Source organism: Phaseolus vulgaris, chromosome 6, assembly GCF_051622355.1.
Source record: "Phaseolus vulgaris cultivar YP4 chromosome 6, ASM5162235v1, whole genome shotgun sequence".
Lineage (NCBI taxonomy): Eukaryota > Viridiplantae > Streptophyta > Magnoliopsida > Fabales > Fabaceae > Phaseolus > Phaseolus vulgaris.
The window spans coordinates 1474420-1493726 of record NC_143503.1 but is presented as its reverse complement, the minus strand read 5'-3'; positions in this window follow the sequence as shown (position 1 = coordinate 1493726).

Below are 19307 nucleotides of genomic sequence, written 5' to 3'. Positions count from 1 at the left end.
TAGATGAGTATTTAGATACTATATAATAGTAATAGACATTGATTTTAAAATAATTAGCATGAAAAGACTTAAAATTAGTTTTTTGTCGTAGTTGCATGAATTTATGGTATGCATTTGTTAGATAAGTCTCTAGATACTGTATAACAGTGATAGAGATTGATTTTCAAGTAATTAGCATGAAAAGACTTGAAACAAGTTTTTTCTGTAGTATTTGTTGAATTTATAGTATGTATTTGATAGATAAGTCTGTGGATACACTATATAATAGTGATAGACTTTGATTTCCAATAAATTAGCATGAAAATACTTGAAACTAGTTTTTTTGTCGTAGTTGCATGAATTTATTGTATGTACTTGATATATGAGTCTCTAGATACTACATAATAGTGATAGATATTGATTTTCATGTAATTAGCATGAAAATACTTGAAACTAGTTTTTTTGTCGTAGTTGCATGAATTTATTGTATGTACATGATATATATGAGTCTCTAGATACTACATAATAGTGATAGATATTGATTTTCGTGTAATTAGCATGAAAATACTTAAAACTAGTTTTTTTGTGGTAATTGCATGAATTTATTGTATGTACTTGATATATATGAGTCTCTAGATACTACATAATAGTGATAGATATTGATTTTCATGTAATTAGCATGAAAATACTTAAAACTAGTTTTTTTGTGGTAATTGCATGAATTTATAGTATGCATTTGATAGATAAGTGTCTAGATACTATATAATAGTGATAGATATTGATTTTCATGTAATTAGCATGAAAATACTTGAAACTAGTTTTTTTTGTGGTAATTGCATGAATTTATAGTATGCATTTGATAGATAAGTGTCTAGATACTACATAATAGTGATAGATATTGATTTTCATGTAATTAGCATGAAAATACTTGAAACTAGTTTTTTTTGTCGTAGTTGCATGAATTTATTGTATGTACTTGATATATATGAGTCTCTAGATACTACATAATAGTGATAGATATTGATTTTCGTGTAATTAGCATGAAAATACTTAAAACTAGTTTTTTTGTGGTAATTGCATGAATTTATAGCATGCATTTGATAGATAAGTGTCTAGATACTATATAATAGTGATACACATTGATTTTCAAGTAATTAGCATGAAGAGACTTGAACTAGATTTTTTGTGGTAGTTGCAGGAATTTGTTGTATGTATGTGATAGATGCGTCTCTAGATACTATGTAATAGTGATAGAGATTGATTTTAAAGTAATTAGCATGAAAAGACTTCAAACAAGTTTTTTTGTGGTAGTTGTAGAATTTATAGTATGTATTTGATAGATAAGTCTCTGGACACTATATAATAGTGATAGACTTTGATTTCCAATAAATTAGCATGAAAAGACTTGAAACTAGCTTTTTTGTGGTAGTTGCGTGAATTTACTGTATGTAGATGAGTATTTAGATACTATATAATAGTAATAGACATTGATTTTAAAATAATTAGCATGAAAAGACTTAAAATTAGTTTTTTGTCGTAGTTGCATGAATTTATGGTATGCATTTGTTAGATAAGTCTCTAGATACTGTATAACAGTGATAGAGATTGATTTTCAAGTAATTAGCATGAAAATAGCCTGAAAACAAAAAGAGGCGTGTTTATGGTGGTGGAGCGCCCATCCAGTGCGGATACGCCCGTGGAGGTAGAGCCCGTGGAGGAGACGCCCATCGAGGCAGTGCCCACGAAAGTGGCGCCCGTGGAGACGGTACCCGTGGGGGAGAAGCCCATCGAGGCAGTGCCCATGGAAGAGGCGCCCACGGAGGCGGTACCTAGGGAGGAGACGCCCGCGGGGGCATTGCCCAGAGGGAGGGTCGCGAAGGCGTGTCTCACATAGAGAACGCCCGGGATAGGTGGCCCGAGCCGGTCGAGAACGTGGTAGAGGCAGATTGGTGGTAAGACTTTTAAATTGGGATGACTGCTGAGTCAGGAAGAGCAGGACCAGGTGGCGACAGTAATCTCACGTCACCTGGATGCCTTTGCATGGTCCGCCTTGGACATGCCCGGCATCGACCCGTATTTTTTATGCCACCATCTCACCATGGACCCCAAGGTCCGCCCTGTGCGACAAAGGAGGAGGAAGTTCAATAAGGAAAGACACTTCGTCCTGCAGGAAGAGACCAGGAAGTTGCTGAGCGCCGGCCACATCAGGGAGATCCAGTACCCTGAGTGGCTGGTCAACGTAGTGTTAGTGAAGAAGGCAAACGGGAAGTGGAGGATGTGTGTGGACTTCACTGACCTGAATAAGGCGTGCCCCAAGGATTCGTATCACCTGCTCAGCATCGACGCGTTGGTGGACAGCGCCTCGAGCTGCAAGATGCTGAGCTTACTGGATGTGTTTCAGGGTACAACCAGATCAAGATGCATCCCCGCGACGAGTGCAAAACGACGTTCATGACCGAGACGTGTTGTTATTGCTACAAGGTCATGCCGTTTGGGTTGAAGAATGCAAGCGCCACCTATCAAAGATTGATGGATAAGGTCCTTGCACCCATATTGGGTAGAAATGTGCAAGCCTACGTAGACGACATGGTGGTGACCTCTCAAGAGAAGGGGCGGCACACAGCTGATTTGGAAGAGTTGTTCGCCACAATAGCCAAGTACCGCGTCAAGCTGAACCCTGAGAAGTGTGTCTTCAGGGTCTAGGCGGGTAAGTTTTTGGGTTTTCTACTCACCGAACGAGGAATAGAGGCGAACCCCGACAAGTGCGCAGTAATTCTGGCAATGAGGAGTCCCGCCTCGGTGAAGGAGGTGCAACAGTTGATGGGGCGGATGGCCGCTCTGTCCAGGTTTGTGTCCGCTGGAGGAGACAAGGGGCATCCTTACTTCCAGTGCTTAAAAAGAAACAGTAGGTTCGTCTAGACCGAGGAGTGCGAGGCGGCATTCCTCAAGCTCAAGGAGTATCTGGCGGCTCCTCCCGTGCTTTTTAAGCCACGGACAGGCGTGCCCCTCCGGTTATGCTGGTTCAGGAGCAGGACCAGACCCAAAAACCTATATACTTCGTGAGTAAGGTCTTGCAAGGGTCGGAGGCGAGGTATCAGTCTTTAGAGAAGGTGGCTCTGGCGATGGTGTTCTCGGCAAGGAGGCTCCGTCACTACTTCCAAAGCTTTACGGTGGTAGTAATGACGGACCTCCCCATTTAGAAGGTGTTACAAAAGCCAGATGTCACAGGGAGGATGGTTCGCTGGGCGGTGGAGCTATCTGAGTTTGATATTCTGTATGAGCCCAGGGGGTCCATCAAGGAACAAGTGTACGCAGACTTCTTGGCGGAGCCCTCGCCAGGAAGCACACAGCAAGAGGAAGAGGTTGGCTCCCCAGTGGGTGCTCTCGGTTGATGGGTCCTCAAATCAGCAAGGGAGTGGAGCCGGCGTGATCGAGTAGGCCCTGAGGTTTGCGTTCAAAGCAAGTAATAATCAAGCAAAGTATGAGGTCCTAATAGCTGGGATGCTCTTAGCCAAGGAGATGGGTGCGCGGAGCCTACTGGCAAAGAGTGATTCACAGCTGGTCACGGGGCAGGTGACCAGAGAGTACCAAGCCAAGGATCCACAAATCGCTGCGTATTTGAGGTATGTCCAAGTGCTGAAAGGGGAGTTCTTGGCGTTAGAGTTGGTCCACGTCCCAAGAGAGCAGAATGCCTGTGCTGACCTGCTCGCCAAGCTGGCCAGCTCAAGCAAGGGGGGAAGGCAGAGGACGGTCCTCCAGAAGACCCTCAAAATGCTGCGAACGTTTGTGGTGGATAACAGGTGGACGTCTTTCAGATCAGCGCAGTCAAAGGAAGGCCGATGAGTCATCGGTCCTTGATTCAGGACACGGCGAGGGCCCCTAATATAAGTGTTTACCCTGTGATGTGATTCCAATAACATGATATGGATATAGAATGAATGGGTAACTCTAAAACAACAAGTAAACCCCAATAACTACTCAAGAACAGTTCAGGAATCACAAGAACAGTGCCAAGAACAGCAAGTTAGCGCAGCATACAAGGATCTACCGAATGAAATGAGCAAAAGAACAAAACCCATGTAGAAGAACTTGAAAAGAACAAGATTTCGCAAGTAAAATGATACCAAAACGAAAACGAACCAAGAACATCAAGAATACAACAGATCTGCACTGATTATAAGGGGAATAACATGCATAAAAATATAGAAACACACCAAGGACAGATTCAGCAAACAAGGAATAGGGAAACCAACATAGAACACAAAACGGAAGAAAAAGGAGATGGAAAGAAAGACTTATGTGGTTGTTGATCAAGGGATGATCTTCACGCCACTTGGAGGGTGGTTGCTTCCAAGATGAGTGGTGGTGCCGCCACTTAAGAGTCCCAAGAGCTCACAAGATGAGACTAAAGAGAGAAGAAGAGTCAACACTCACAACTTTCTCTAAACTTCACTAGAGTTTCATTACTTCCAATTTTCAAATCTCTTTTACAATGAGGCAAGGCTCTCCTTTTATAGCATGGGAGATGACCGGCCCTCTAGGTAAGGAAGGAAGGAAAGGCTCCTTCAAGTTCCTTCTATGAATAAAAGGTACCGAACTAGGCCAAAAGGTGACATTCCTAGCCATTTCTAAGTAACTAGTGACTAAAAGTGCCTTTACATGCATAGTTTCTTTTATTTTCCTTTTTAGGCACTTCCCTAAGGCTATCCTATCTTATTTAAAATTTAATACAAGAGATATTACAAAGAGAGATTTCATTTAGCAATCTCTTCCCAAAGATCTAGCCATGCTCCTAGTGATTCTTTGATTGGAGTGGGCTTTCTTGGGCTTAGCCTTCTGGGCTTGGGCTTTGGGCTTGGACCTCATCTTTTGCAAAGACTAATAAGAAGAAATTTAAATGCTTCGGCCCTTGTCCATTTCTTCTATTGATGACATCTATTTGATTCGCATCATACTCCCCAAGTTGGAGAGAATTCGTCCACGAATTCAGTACTCCTGCATAAAACAAAGTCAGTTTGCAATTAGATAAGAGAATACAAGACGATATAGGCAAACTTGACTTAGCATTTGGAAACGATGGGAGTTCAGAAAAAGATGTCCTATAAAAAGACCATGTAGGAAAAGATTGTTTAGGAATGAATTTATTTGGAAAAATAGGCGGTAAGAAAAAATCATCCTTAACATTCTTTATCCAATATGGTGTATAAGTAGGAATCTTGGGTAATGAAAAAGACAAAGAAGAAGGATACCTTGTAGGCGTAGCACGAATCAAAATTGAATTAGTTGAGAAGGTATTATGACTCGGTTTATCATGTACTTCATTTGCTTTTTCATTTTCTCTTTTAGTTTTTATTTTTATTTGGTCCTCTTTGGGATTGGTCCTATATGCAGGGCGATTTGGTAAAGAAACCCCGGGCATGAAGTCTATTTGGTGTTCAATCCCTCTTAGAGGTGGTAAGCCTATAGGAGGATCTTGAAACACATCATGAAATTCCTTTACCAAATTGTCCAAGCAAATAGAATGAACCTTACCCGTTTTACACTCAAGGGTCCTAGGCATAGCTAAAAAGATAGGCTTTTGGGATACTATTACCTTGTTGACCTCTTGGCTAGTCATTAGAAGACTCTTTTTTGAACTCTTTTTTATCTTTTTCATTCTCTCTTTTTTGCTTCATTTTAAGTTGGTCCTCATGGACTTCTTTTGGAGAGAGAGATTTTAAAATGACCTTGTGCCCATGGAAGCCAAAAGAAAGTTTGTTGGTAAAGCCATCATGAAAAACTTTTCGATCAAATTGCCATGGCCTACCTAGTAAAATATGTGTAGCTTCCATAGGTACAATATCACACAAGACCTCATCCTTATATTTACCAATAGAAAATCTAATGAAGACTTGTTTATTTACAACTATTTCCCCAACCTCACTTAACCATTGCAATTTATAGGGCTTTGCATGAGAGATAGTAGGCAATCCTAGTTTGTCTACCACTCTTGTGCTAGCCACATTAGCACAACTACCCCCATCCACTATTAAAGAACATAACTTGTCATTAATGAGACACCTTGTATGAAAAATATTTTCTCTTTGTGTTTCATCAAAAGGTTTTGAAAGTTGACCAAGCATACGTCTCACTACTAACAAGTCACCTTCATGTGGACTTTCGCTCTCATACTCACTTGGCGACCTACAAGGTGTGGATGATCTAGAGTTTGCGGATTCATGTTCACTCACCACTTCCCCATTAACATTTATCATCATATTTATTTTAGAAGGACAATTAGCCGCTATGTGACCATATCCTAAACATTTAAAACACTTTTTACTTGAGGATTTGGTTGGTGATTTATGATTATAAGTGGAAGGCCTAGAATCCTTAGCTTTAGAAGATGAATCTTTAGAAGGGAACTTTGAAAAAGATTTGTTTTTATTTTTCCAAGAGTTGTTGTAGTAACCATCATGAGTAGAATTTTTGAAAGCCATTTTCCTTGCAATTTGATTTTCAACCTTGATGGCAAGGTGAACTAAGGTTTGTAAAGATGAATACTCTTGTAGTTCTACAACATCTTGTATATCCCTTCGAAGACCACTTATAAATCTAGCAATTTTTGCTTCCTCACTTTCATCTAAATTTATTTTAAGCATAAGCGTCTCTAATTCCTTGAAATAACTATCCACACTTAGTGTGCCTTGTTGAAGCCGTTGGAGCTTCAAAATTAGGTCTTTCCTAAAGTGTGGTGGAACGAACCTATCGCGCATACATTCTTTTAAAGCAACCCAGGAGTCCACTTGAGGCCTCCATCTAAGTCCAATGTCCATGAGTGTTGTTCCGTCCGGTTGACCTGGGACGTCTTCGTGCGCAACCTTGCCCGTCAGCTAGGGACGCTTTCCATCCAGCAACCTATGGATACCTGCAAAGAAGGACAAAGGGCGCCCTAGCGGCCGTTTGCACTCCGACGCTCAAGTCAGCCAGCAAGAAACACCAAAACTGAGCACCTCCGTATCTGAGCACCGCGTATGGCACTCTGAAGGTGGTAAAAAGAACTGTGTATTGTGTATAGCGTTCCTTCTGACAAACAATCTCTCTCCGGTCCCTTGGTTGTAGTCTCGCGACTTCGAGCAAGCAACCAGAGTATTCTCAGGGAAAGTTTGCCAAAAGTTCCAACCCCGTTCCTAACATCCAAGGCGCTATTTAAGCTTGTCCCGCATTCAAAGCACCTTAAAGCGCATTTAATTATAAAACGTTCAACGCATTTAAGATGTCCGAAACGTTCGGGAGCAATCATAGTACCTTAAATGCTCGAAACGGAAAACGAATTAAAACTCATTAACTCACTTTAATTACCTTGCACCTGTCACGCTGGCGTTACTATTCTGACTTGGCTACTGTACACGTGGAGGGTCTCTCAGCACCGTTACCCTGTCTGAGGGTGTTTCCTCTCCTGAGACCACCTATCTGGGAGTGCAACTGCGCTAGGGGTGACTTTTTGGGTGCCACCTCATGCACCCAAGCCTCTAGTCACTCACTGTGGGAGCGTATCTACCTTCCTCTCGCGCCCTGCACCTGGCTGCCCTGGGCGTGACCCCTCTCCCGGGTCGTATCTAACCCAAGGGCGTCTCTGAGGTGGCAGGGGTACTTCAAAAGTCAGGTTGCTCTACACAGGCGCCATCTCTATGGCCTTTAAGCCACCTTTCTCTATGGCCTTTAAGCCACCTTTCTCTATGGCCTTTAAGCCACCTCTCTCTTCTCTTTATCACTGTCCCCTGGTTATTAGGGTTTGAGGCTTTTCCACAGAGCCGCCCCCTCCATGGTCTTTCCTACCCATGGGTATCGGGGAGCAACACCGTGGCTACCTCGCTCTTGGCGACGCCTTCTCTCTTGGCGACGCGTTCCCTTGGCGACGCCTTATCCTGGCGATGCCTTCTCTCTTGGCGACACCTTCTCTTGGCGACGCCTTCTTTTGGCGACACCTCGCGTTGACCTTGTCCCTGACGTTGACCTTGACCTTGACTTTGTCAACGCTCGAGGTACGGGACGGTACAAGTGTCTTATGCCACCATTGTAAAGCATAGTCTAGAAATTCTATAGTGGCTAGATGTACCCTTTGGTCTTCTTTGACCTTATACACATAACAAATTTGCTCACTGTTCCCGCCGGTTGACTTGGGTTGTCTTTATGCCTGGCTTGTCCTCACGAGCTAGGGCACCTTCGTTCTTCTCCGTCTGTGAGTACCTGAAAAGAAGTGAACAAAGAGGCGCCCCCGCGGCCGTTTGCACTTCGACGATCAAGTCAGCTAGCGAGAAACATTAAAGGTGACGCACCTCCGTATCGGAACACCGTAAACGAATGCTCTGAAGGTGGTAAAAAATAACTGAGTCTAAAACTGTGTTGCCCCAATTGTCTTGTGTGCACAGTGGGTGCGCCGTGAAACAACTAGAGTTTGTGCTCTGTGTAATGCGAGAATTAGGTCAAAACTCGGCCCCTTTCAAACGTCCCAAAGCCCCTTTCTATACACCTCCTGCATTTAAAGCGCGTTAAAGCGCATTGAAAGTGTATAAAAATATCCCTTGAAACGTTCGAAACCTAACTGAATTAACGTGTACCTTAGCGAACTTTTAGGAAAGTATTGATATTCCAGTGCTTATTGCCACGTGTTCTTCTGACTTGATCGTTATTCTACGCAGAGGGCCTCACAGCGCCGCAACCAAACTTAGGATTATTCCATCGTGTGAGTCCTCTTTCCTCAAAGTGCATTTGGCGCAAGGGGTGACTTTCTGGGTGCTAACTCATGCGCCCCAGCTTCTAGTCACTCACCTTGGGAGTGTATCTACCTTTCTCTCGAACCATGCACGTGGTTCTCCCCTGGACGTGGCCCTCTCATGGGTCGTATATGTCCCAGGATCTCTCAGCGGTGGCGTGGGTACTTCAGGAGTTAGGTTACCCCCTACTGGTACTAGAACTATGGCCTGGAAGCCACCTTTCTCTTCTCTTTGTTACTGTTCTGAACTGTCGAGGCCCGAGGCCTCCTTGTGATGCTTTATCTTGGCGACGCGTTAACCGCGGCGACGCCTTTGCTTGGCGATGCCTTAACCAGGCGGCGCCTCCTATTGGCGACGCCTTAACCTAGCGATGCCTCAAGCGATCAATCTGTTGACTTCTTTCTTGGGTCCCTCAAGGGGTCCCACCATGTGTTGACTTTGACCTTTGGTCAACACCCGGGGACGGGACGGTACACTCACATTTCGCTTCCCACCCCAAGTACACATTAGGATCTCCTTCACCACTAAAGGGAGGTAATTTTACATAGGGTAAGTAAAGCTTTTCTTCATGGTGCCTTCTTTCTCTGTGATGATGACGGTGGTGTTGATGGGTTTGGTGGTACCGTCCTCCATCCGATTCTTCTTCACGGCCAAGATGATTAGAAGCACTTCTTGAAGGGCTTCTATGTGAATGGCGCCTTCCATGTGCAGAATTGTTGGACGTTGCATGATTTTCTTCAAGCCTTTGCAACCTTGCTTCTAATTGTCTTATGGCTTCATCTTTTTGTGCAATGGTCTTTTTGGCATCCTTCAATTCACCTTTAATGTATGCTTTTGGTGGAGAATTAGACACGGATGAACCACTACTTGAATAATGCTCCATTTTAATAACAAAACAGTACACAAATGAACAAACAATTAAGAGAAAACAAAGTTAGTAAAACAAGTGAAAAATGGCAAAGATGCTTGCGGTTTTGTGACAAAATTTGCACTCAATTCACTCCAAAAAGAATTCAATTATCTTCCAAGTTAATCTTGTGGTTTGGTGATTCTCAAGTGAAATATGTCAAAGCACTCACCCACTTTATCCAAGAGCATCCACCACCAAACTTAAAGAACAATAAAAGACAAGCAAGAAAAGGTGTAAACAAGAAAGACTATAACAAAAGGAATACAAGATATATGACAAACTCAAAGAATAGTTAAGAAAAGACAAACAAGAAAAATAAGGCACTCAATTAAAGGATGGCATACAAAAGAAACCTAAAGAAAAGCACTAGAGTAGATGAAGAAAACAAAAACAATGGTACTGGAATTTTTTTGTTAAAATTGTGCGTGACTTAAAATATTTAACTGTAACTGTAGAAAGCGAACTGGAATGTGAAATTTTAACCACTGGAAATTCAAGATGCTATCTAAAAATTGGCACTAGAATCACTAAAAAATAGTAAGCCAATTAATTGTGATAAATTTCCAAAAATTACTGCCTAATCACCGTTTTCCAGCGTCAGAATTTTACACACTGTACGTATTTCATTTATCATTTTTTTTGTACTTGGAATTTTGATGTACTTTTTTTTTCATTCTTTTGTAACACTTCAAACTACTTAAATCCAGAATTTAAGAATTTTCCAGTAAGCATAGAAGTTTTGATAAACCAAACAGTCAACACGTTTTTATGAAAAACAGAGGAACCTATACTAGAATGAAAAACAGAATTGAGAAACATCAAAAGACACAATAGATTTGATGTTTAAGAACTTGTATAGATCTAATACACAAGCATGAACTCAAAACTAAAAAGAAAATACACCAAAGGATGAAAAACAGAAACACAAAAACTGTACTCAATTAAGAAAAACTAAATCAAGCAACTAAAATTATCAATAAAAGGACTACATAGAATTGATAACATTTTTTTAGAAACATGACTTTGACAAAACTAATAAGGATTCAAAAATCAAAATGACACAAACACAATGTAATAAGAACAAGAAAACAGCAAGAAATATTCAAAAATAAACCTAAATAGAAAGGTAAAGACAAGAATGTAAAGTTCTTGAGTTAAAAGTGCCAAAACAACTCAAACATACACAAGAACACACCTAAGACTCACGATACCAAATGATGTGATTCCAATAACATGATATGGATATAGAATGAATGGGTAACTGTTTCGTCCGGTTGACCTGGGACGTCTTCGCGCGCAAACTTGCCCGTCAGCTAGGGACACCTTCCCTCCGGATACCTGTGGATACCTGCAAAGAAGGACAAAAGGGCGCCCTAGCGGCCGTTTGCACTCCGACGCTCAAGTCAGCCAGCAAGAAACACCAAAATTGGGCACCTTCGTATCTGAGCACCACGTATGGTACTCTGAAGATGCTATAAAACTCTCTCACTTTCTCTGGTGAATATTCTTCCTCTGGCAAAAGTATTCCCTAGTCCCTCGTGAGCAACCTCAAGGCTCGAGCAAGCAACTAGAGTGTTTTCTGATCAATTGCCAAAAGTTCGAACCCCTTTTCCAACATTCGAAACGCTATTTAAGCTACCCCCGCATTCAAAGCACCTTAAAGCTCATTTATTATAAAACGCTCAGCGCATTTAAGATGTCCGAAACGCTCGGGAGCAGTTATAGTGCTTTAAATGCTCGAAACGGAAAATGTATTAACTCACTTTAACTCACTTTAATTACCTGGCACCTGTCAAGCTGGCGTTACTATTCTTACTTGGCTACTGTACATGTGGAGGGTCTCTCAGCACCATTACCCGGTCTGAGGGTGTTTCCTCGCCTGAGACCTCCTATCTAGGAGTGCAACTGCGCAAGGCGTGACTTTTTGGGTGCCAACTCATGCCCCCAGGTCTCTAGTCACTCACTGTGAGAGCGTATCTACCTTCCTCTCGCACCCTGCCCCTGGCTGCCCCTAGGCGTGACCCTTCTCTCGAGTCGTATCTATCCCAAAGGCGTCTCTGAGGCGGCAGGGGTACTTCACAAGTCAGGTTGCTCTGCACAGGCGCTATCTCTATGGCCTTTAAGCCACCTTTCTCTATGGCCTTTAAGCCACCTTTCTCCTTTCTTTATCACTGTCCCCTGGTTATCAGGGTTTGAGGCTTTCCCAGAGTCGCCCCCTCCATGGTCTTTCCTACCCATGGGTATCGGGTGGCAACACCGTGGCTGCCTTGGTCTTATGCCCTTTTCCTTTGGCGAAGCCTTTCTTGGCGACGCCCTTTCTTGGCGACGCCCTTTCTTGGCGACGCCCTTTCTTGGCGACGCCTTATCCTGGCGACGCCTTCTCTTGGCGGCACCTTATCTTGGCGACGCCCTTCTCTCTTGGCGACGCCTCTTCTCTTGGCGACACCTCTTCTCTTGGCGACGCCTTCTCTCTTAGCGACGCCTTCTCTCTTGGCGACGCCTCACGTTGACTTTGACTTTGACTTTGTCAACGCCCGGGGCACGGGACGGTACTGTAACTCTAAAACAGCAAGTAAACCCCAATAACTACTCAAGAACAGTTCAGGAATCACAAGAACTGTGCCAAGAACAGCAAGTTAACGCAGCATACAAGGATCTACCAAATGAAATGAGCAAAAGAACAAAACCCATGTAGAAGAACTTGAAAACAAAAGATTTCGCATGTAAAATGATACCAAAACGAACCAAGAACAACAAGAGTACAACAGATCTGCACTGATTATAAGGGGAATAACGTGCAGAAAAAGATAGAAACACACCAAGGACAGATTGCAGCGAACAAGGAATAGGGAAACCAACAAAGAACACAAAACGGAAGAAAAAGGAGATGGAAAGAAAGACTTATGTGGTTGTTGATCAAGGGATGATATTCACGCCACTTGGAGGGTGGTTGCTTCCAAGATGAGTGGTGGTGCCGCTGACCAGAGAGAGATTGTTTGTCAGAGGGAACATTATACACAGTACACAGTTCTTTACCACCTTCAGAGTGCCATTCACGGTGCTCAGAAACGGAGGTGCCCAGTTTTTTGGTGTTTCTTGCTGGCTGACTTGAGCGTCGGAGTGCAAACGGCCGCTAGGGCGCCCTTTTGTCCTTCTTTGCAGGTATCCCCAGGTAGCGAGAGGGAAGGTGTCCCTAGCTGACGGGCAAGGTTGCGCACGAAGACGTCCCAGGTCAACGGACGGAATAAACATCTTGGAAGCAGCGAATAAGAGTAAGTAGAGGTAAATCTTTAAAGTTAAAAGATGAAGGTCATCCAGAATGTGCAGAGCAAATAACAGAGTTATAAAGTTACGAAGAAAGGGAAAGCTAGTCGTCTTTAGAAAATTCCATTGGCACGACTTTCCCCTCGACGAAGTGGTTAGTAGGGGCGTAGTTGGAGACATCCATCTCAGGGTGTTCGTAGACCACCTGAGACAGGGCTTCCCCAAACCCGGTAGCAAAGGCATTCGTGGCGTTGTCGAGGAGCTCCTTCTCGACCTGCTGAGATCGCTCAGCTTGAGAAGCCAGCTCTTTCTTCGTATCCGCCAAGGCTGCAGCCTTCTCAGCAAGCTGCTTGGTGAGTTCAGCTTTCTCTGTTAACTGTTTGGTGAGTTCAGCCTTCATCAGATCAAAGGTTTTGTTCTTGGCAGCAAGTTCATCCTTCATTAGATCAAATGCTTCATTCTTGGCAGCAAGTTCAACCTCCACCTTGCCTAGGTTTACCTCTTGAGAAACACAGTGTTCCTCAAGGGTGGTTATTTTGGTTTTGGAGGCATCGGCGGCGGCTTTCAGTTCAACTATCTTTTCATGAAGGGGCACTACTTTGGCTTGAAGCTCAGTATATGTTTAGCCCGCTGCATGAAGCCTTTTGTTAGCTGCTTCCTCAGCTTTTTGCGCCACCTTCAGGGCCTCTTTGATAGCGGCCTCTTGGTTGAACCAGCGGCGAGCCTGGTCGGTTGTTTGTTCCTTCAGCAAGGCCAACTCATCTGCCAGAGCCTGGTACTCCCTGGCCATAGTTTCAGTTTGTTGCCGCCAAGAGCTGGCGTGTGAAAGGTATCCCCCAAGGGAACGAATAATACTCTCCTCCATGGCCTCGTCAGTTGGGTCTTCCGGGAGCACTTGCTAGAAGCCCTTCAGCAAGTGTTGGATGACCCGAGGGAGCTCTGGAGCTGGTGCAGGAATGGGCTCAGGGACAGCTTCATCTCCCTCCCCCAGCGCCATATAGTTAGGAGATGTGAAGGCACTTGGAGGATGCTCCCTTAGAGACTCAGCATTCTTGTTGGAGGTGGAGTGGGATGTGGCCACTGTGGTGGTCCTCCTCCTTTTAAAGATTGGTCCCTCAGCAGTATCCTCCTCGTCGCTCGAGGGAACAATCACCACCCCCTTGCCTTTGTCTAGGGGGCTGGTGGAGATGAAGTCCCAACCACGACCAAGGGGATGGCTTCGATTGGAAGTGGGGAGGTAGGAGTTGGAATGGTATGAGGAGAAGGGGGTTTTGGATGGTTTGAGCAGGTGTAGGTGTTGGTAAGGTTTGGGCAGGGGAAGTTGGAGAGGTGGCAGCAAAGGCATCAGGGGCTGGGGGTGTAAAGGCACTAGCCCCACCAGAAGTGGCCTTGCCACGAGCAGACAAGACTTTGGCAAACCTCTTCCGCTTCTCCACACCTAGCATCATGTCTGCACCAGAGAAAAGAGTTGTGAGTTAAGCAAGCCATGAAAGCAGTGTAAAAACAGTTTGTAAAGTGTGCAAGAAGAAACAACATAAACAGAGATAGAGAATTGAGGTTAGTAAAGAAGAGATTACTCCCATACCGATGCAGCGGGTCAGTGCAACGGGGTCGTATTCGTGTTTAATCAGCTCAGCGGTATTGAACACTACCCCTAAGCTAGCCAAGACTTGGCATATTTCGCAGTCAGCCGAGTTTAGCTCGTCCAGAGTCTTGGCTTTCTTCAGTTTCAATTCCCTTACCCAATACAAGGGGAAACCATCTAGGGCAGTGGGGTCAGCTTCAGAGCTGCACACCCTGAAGAACATCCCTCGGAAACTGTTCCGTCCGGTTGACCTGGGACGTCATCGTGCACCATCTCACCTGTCAACTAGGGCTCCTTCTCACTGGGCACCTGTGGTTTCCTGCAAAGAGAGAAAAAGGGCGCCCTAGCGGCCGTTTGCACTCCGACGCTCAAGTCAGCCAGCAAGAAACACCAAAAACTAAGCACCTCCGTATCGGAGCACCGTGAATGGTACTCTGAAGGTGATACAAGAGAAAAACCTCTATCTCCCCCTCCTGTCTATTCTCGTTCTGGCAAAAATCTTACCCTAGTCCCTTGTGCGTAACCTCAAGGCTCGAGCAAGCAACTAGAGTGTTTCTGGTAAATTTGCCAAAAGTTCGAACCCCGTTCCCAACATTCGAGGCGCTATTTAAACTACTCCCGCATTTAAAGCGCCTTAAAGCGCATTTAATCATAAAACGTTCAGCGCATTTAAGACGTTCGAAACGCTTGGGAGCATTTATAGTACCTTAAACGCTCGAAATGTAAACTGTATTAAATCGCTTTAATTACCTTGCACCTGACAAGCTGGCGTTACTATTCTGAATTGGCTACTGTACACGTAGAGAGCCTCACGGCACCGTTACCCTGTCTGAGGGTGTTTCCTCGCTTGAGACCTCCTACCTGGGAGTGCAACTGCGCAAGGGGTGACTTTTTGGGTGCCAACTCATGCCCCCAAGCCTCTAGTCACTCATTGTGAGAGCGTATCTACCTTCCTCTCGCACCTGGCTGCCCCTGGGCATGACCCCTCTCCCGGGTCGTATCTATCCCAAAGGCGTCTCTGAGGCGGCAGGGGTACTTCACAAGTCAGGTTGCTCTACACAGGCGCTATCTCTATGGCCTTGAAACCACCTTTCTCTTCTCGTTATCACTGTCCCCTGGCTACCGGGGTTTGAGGCTTTCCCACGGAGTCGCCCCCTCCATGGTCTTTCCTACCCATGGGTATCGGGGAGCAACACCGTGGCTGCCTTGCTCTTACGTCACTTTGCCTTGGCGACGCCCTGCTAGGAGACGCCTTATCTTGGCGACGTCTTCTCCCTTGGCGACGCCTTCTCTCTTGGCGACGCCTCCTTTCTTGGCGACGCCTCCTTTCTTGGCGAGGCCTTCTCTCTTGGCGACGCCTTCTTTCTTGGCGACACCTTCTCTCTTGGCGATGTCTCATGTTGACTTTGACCTTCATCGTTGACCTTGACCTTGACTTTGTCAACACCCGGGGTACGGGACGGTACACAAGCGCCCCAGTCTTAAGCTAATAACTTGTCTTCAGCGAAAAGACTAAGGCCTCGCCCACGCCATCCACGTGGCACCCTGGTGACGTGTCATTCTTGCTAACGTGACAAACTTTAAACCCTTGACGTGACACTCTCAGAACTCATTGGGGGTATTCTTAATGGCTGATGGGACATCCTCTGAAATGGGGGAAACAATCCCTTTCAGGGCCACTATTAATCTTTTGCCACGTGGCTCATCACACGGTTACCCCCAGGAGTCTCTTGCGCTCCCCGTGAGCGCCCAATCCCGCGACACGTGGTTCCATCACAGGGCCCTCAATTAGCGCCTCTTGGGTTGCGAGTGTAACGTTTAAGTTACCCAAAACCCCGCGCTCAATCCACTGTTTCATCCACCCTCTCTGCACCTTTCCCACTGTTCATCTTCTTCGAATTTCTGCTCTCGCGATCTCTGCCCCTTCCCTCGCGTTTCCCTCGTTCCCTACTTTGACACCAAAGGTACGATTTTTCCCCTCCATGGCTCTTCTCCTTCGTTGCATTGCATTATTCTGTATTGGACTGCCTGGGACTGTTTATATTTCTGCATTTCTGCGTTTTCTCCCTCCGCTGTTCTTCTCCTGTTCTTTTTCCGTTCTCTACTTCCTCCTTCGGGGTTTCTTCGTGTGGGTGGCACTTCTTGGGAGTTCTGCTCTCTTTTCCGCCTTAGCACCGCTTGTTAAAACCCTTTTCCTTTCTTCTTTCTCAGCTATTTATTCACATCATGACGCGTTCGAAATCGAAGTCTGGTTCTCCCCCCAAGACCCCCAAGTCCAGCTATAAAGCCTTCTATTCATGGGCCCCCGACGAACTCTTGAGCGAATGCACCTCCTTGACAACCTTCAAAGACCTGGAGGACCACCGCGGGGATCCCCTCTTGTACAATTTTAATGTTTTTTGCCGCACTCATGACGCGCACATCTCTGTTCGTCCCGGTAGACCTGGGGAACCCGTCTGCATAGATGACAGACCCAGAAAGGGGGACCCTTTCTTCTTTATGTACCAAACGGTATTTAAACGCGTTGGGGTGCGCCTCCCGTTCACACCCTTCAAGAGGGAACTTCTCACCGAGATTAATACAGCCCCCGACCAGCTTCACCCCAACAGCTGGGCTTTCGTAAGGGGCTTTCAAATTCTCTGCGGGTATCTAGGCGTCCTTCCCTCTGTGGATGCCTTCTTACATTTCTTTGAGGTGAAGAAACAGGGGAAAAGCTTCTAGGTAAGCTTCTTCGGGATTGCAGGTAGGATCCTTCTCTCCCTCATCCAGAATTGCTACAAGAATTGGAAAGGAAAGTTCTTTAGGGTGTGCTGCGCCAAGCACGACCCCACAGCCTTGGATGGCTTTCCCCTGTACTGGACGGAGCACCCCAAGCTGCTAAAGGCCAAGGCCCTGGAGGATTTATCCCCCGCTGATAGGGAGGTGTGCAAGGCCTTGGCTGGCCTGGAGATTGTGTTTGATACACTGAAGCTCATTGCGAGCGAATACAACGCCCACTCCTTGTCCACCTATTTTGGTAGGGAGACTCCACTCGTTGGTTTTCTGTTACCTATATTTTGATGCATCATGCTAGCCTTACTGGTCTCTTTGCCCTGTTCTCCTTTGTGTTTATGTCTCGTTTATCTGCGCATTTTGTGGGTTTATACAACTGCCTTGGTCTTAACTTCTGCTACCTGGTTTATCTGAATGTAGGATCAGTGATGGTTGCCCCCAAAAGGATGGCTTTGGCGAAAGCAATGAAGGCCGCCCGTGCTGCAAAGGCCGGCGCCCCCTCACTGACTTTGCCGTCACTGCCACCAACCACCGCCGAACCCCCACTAGGCTCATCTTCACCTCCTACCCATGGCCCTCAGCTGCTCCAAACACCCAACTCGCCCCCATCTATTGCCGCTGTTCCCCTGGCCGTGGCTTCGTCGCCAGCTCCAGCCCCCCTTGACAAAGGAAAAAGTGTGTTGGAGGTTCTATCCGATGACGAAGACTCTGACGATGGGGTAGTCTTCAAGAGGAGAAAAGTCGCTAGGGTTCCCATCCCTCCACCAGCATCACCTCAGGGAGGGGGCTCCTTCAGGGATCACCCTCCTAGTGCCACCTCTCCCATTCCTGCAACAGTTCAGGGAGAAAGAGGCGACGGGGCCAAAATTGCCCTTTCTCCGACGCCTGCGGAAGTCTCCGCTGCTCCAGCTGCTCCCGCCTCCCCTGCCTCCCCTGCCTCTCCTGCCGCTGCCCCCGATCTCATCGCCCTTCCGCCCCCCATCATACACTTTATGAGGGGTTTCAACTGGGAATCGATGCCAGAGAGCTCCGACCGAAGGGAGGGAATGCCCTTCTACATGGAGGCCTTCTTGGCCGTGGCTCTTGACTGGCGCACTCAAGCCAGGAATGCCGCTTTGCAGGCACAATCCCTCCAAGCTCTGGAAACAAGGGTTGCTACTCTGGAGGAAGAGAAGGAAAACCTGAGACGCCAAGATGAGGCCTCCCAAGCCTCCTTGAAGTTGGCGGAAAAGGCCAAGGAAGAGGCTGAAAAACAACTGGCAGAGGCAGTGGAACTTCAGGCTGATTCCTACGCTCGGGAAGTCACTCTTCAAGTCCAAACAATCGGTCTCCAGGGCATGGTCGAAGCCTATGAAGAAGTCCAAAAGGACTTGAAAAACCCATGCTGTGAGCAAGCAGGAAAACTGGAGCGGATAGAGGGGGAGATGGCTGATCAAGTCAAAGCTATGGGCCTGCTCCAGGCGGACCATGACAAACTGCAGGTCGAGGTCAGCCGGCTCCGCGTGGAGAAGGAGGCTTTGGAAAAATAGGTAGCTTCCGGGGACGCCGTCATTGAGGAGCTAGAGAAAGATAAAAAGGCCCTCATCGATGACATGGCGGGTACCTTCGAGGAGGGTTTCCAGGAGGCTCTGGCTCAGGCCACTTGTGTGAACCCTGGGATAGACGTCTCGAGCTGTGATTCTACCCATCACATCGTCGACGGGAAAGTTGTCCCCCTTGACCTCGACGACTGAAACGCTGCCCTCAACTGCCACCTTTCTTCTTTACATTTTACGCCTTGTCTTTTCCTTTGATAAACTTGTAATTCTTTGAACTGTTTGCACTTTCGTCACAACTGTGGGTTTTGCCTGACAAATTCGGTACCTTTGAGCTATTGAATTCGCCTGAGTGATTTTACCTTCATTTTGTTTTTGCTTTCATGTGCTTCGGTTGTTTTGCCTGTACTCTACTTGTTTCTTTCGCTGCGTTGGGCGACCCTGTACATCCGGCGCCTGCACTTCGTAAAGGCGTCTGTGGCCTTACCATTGCCGCAACGCGAAAG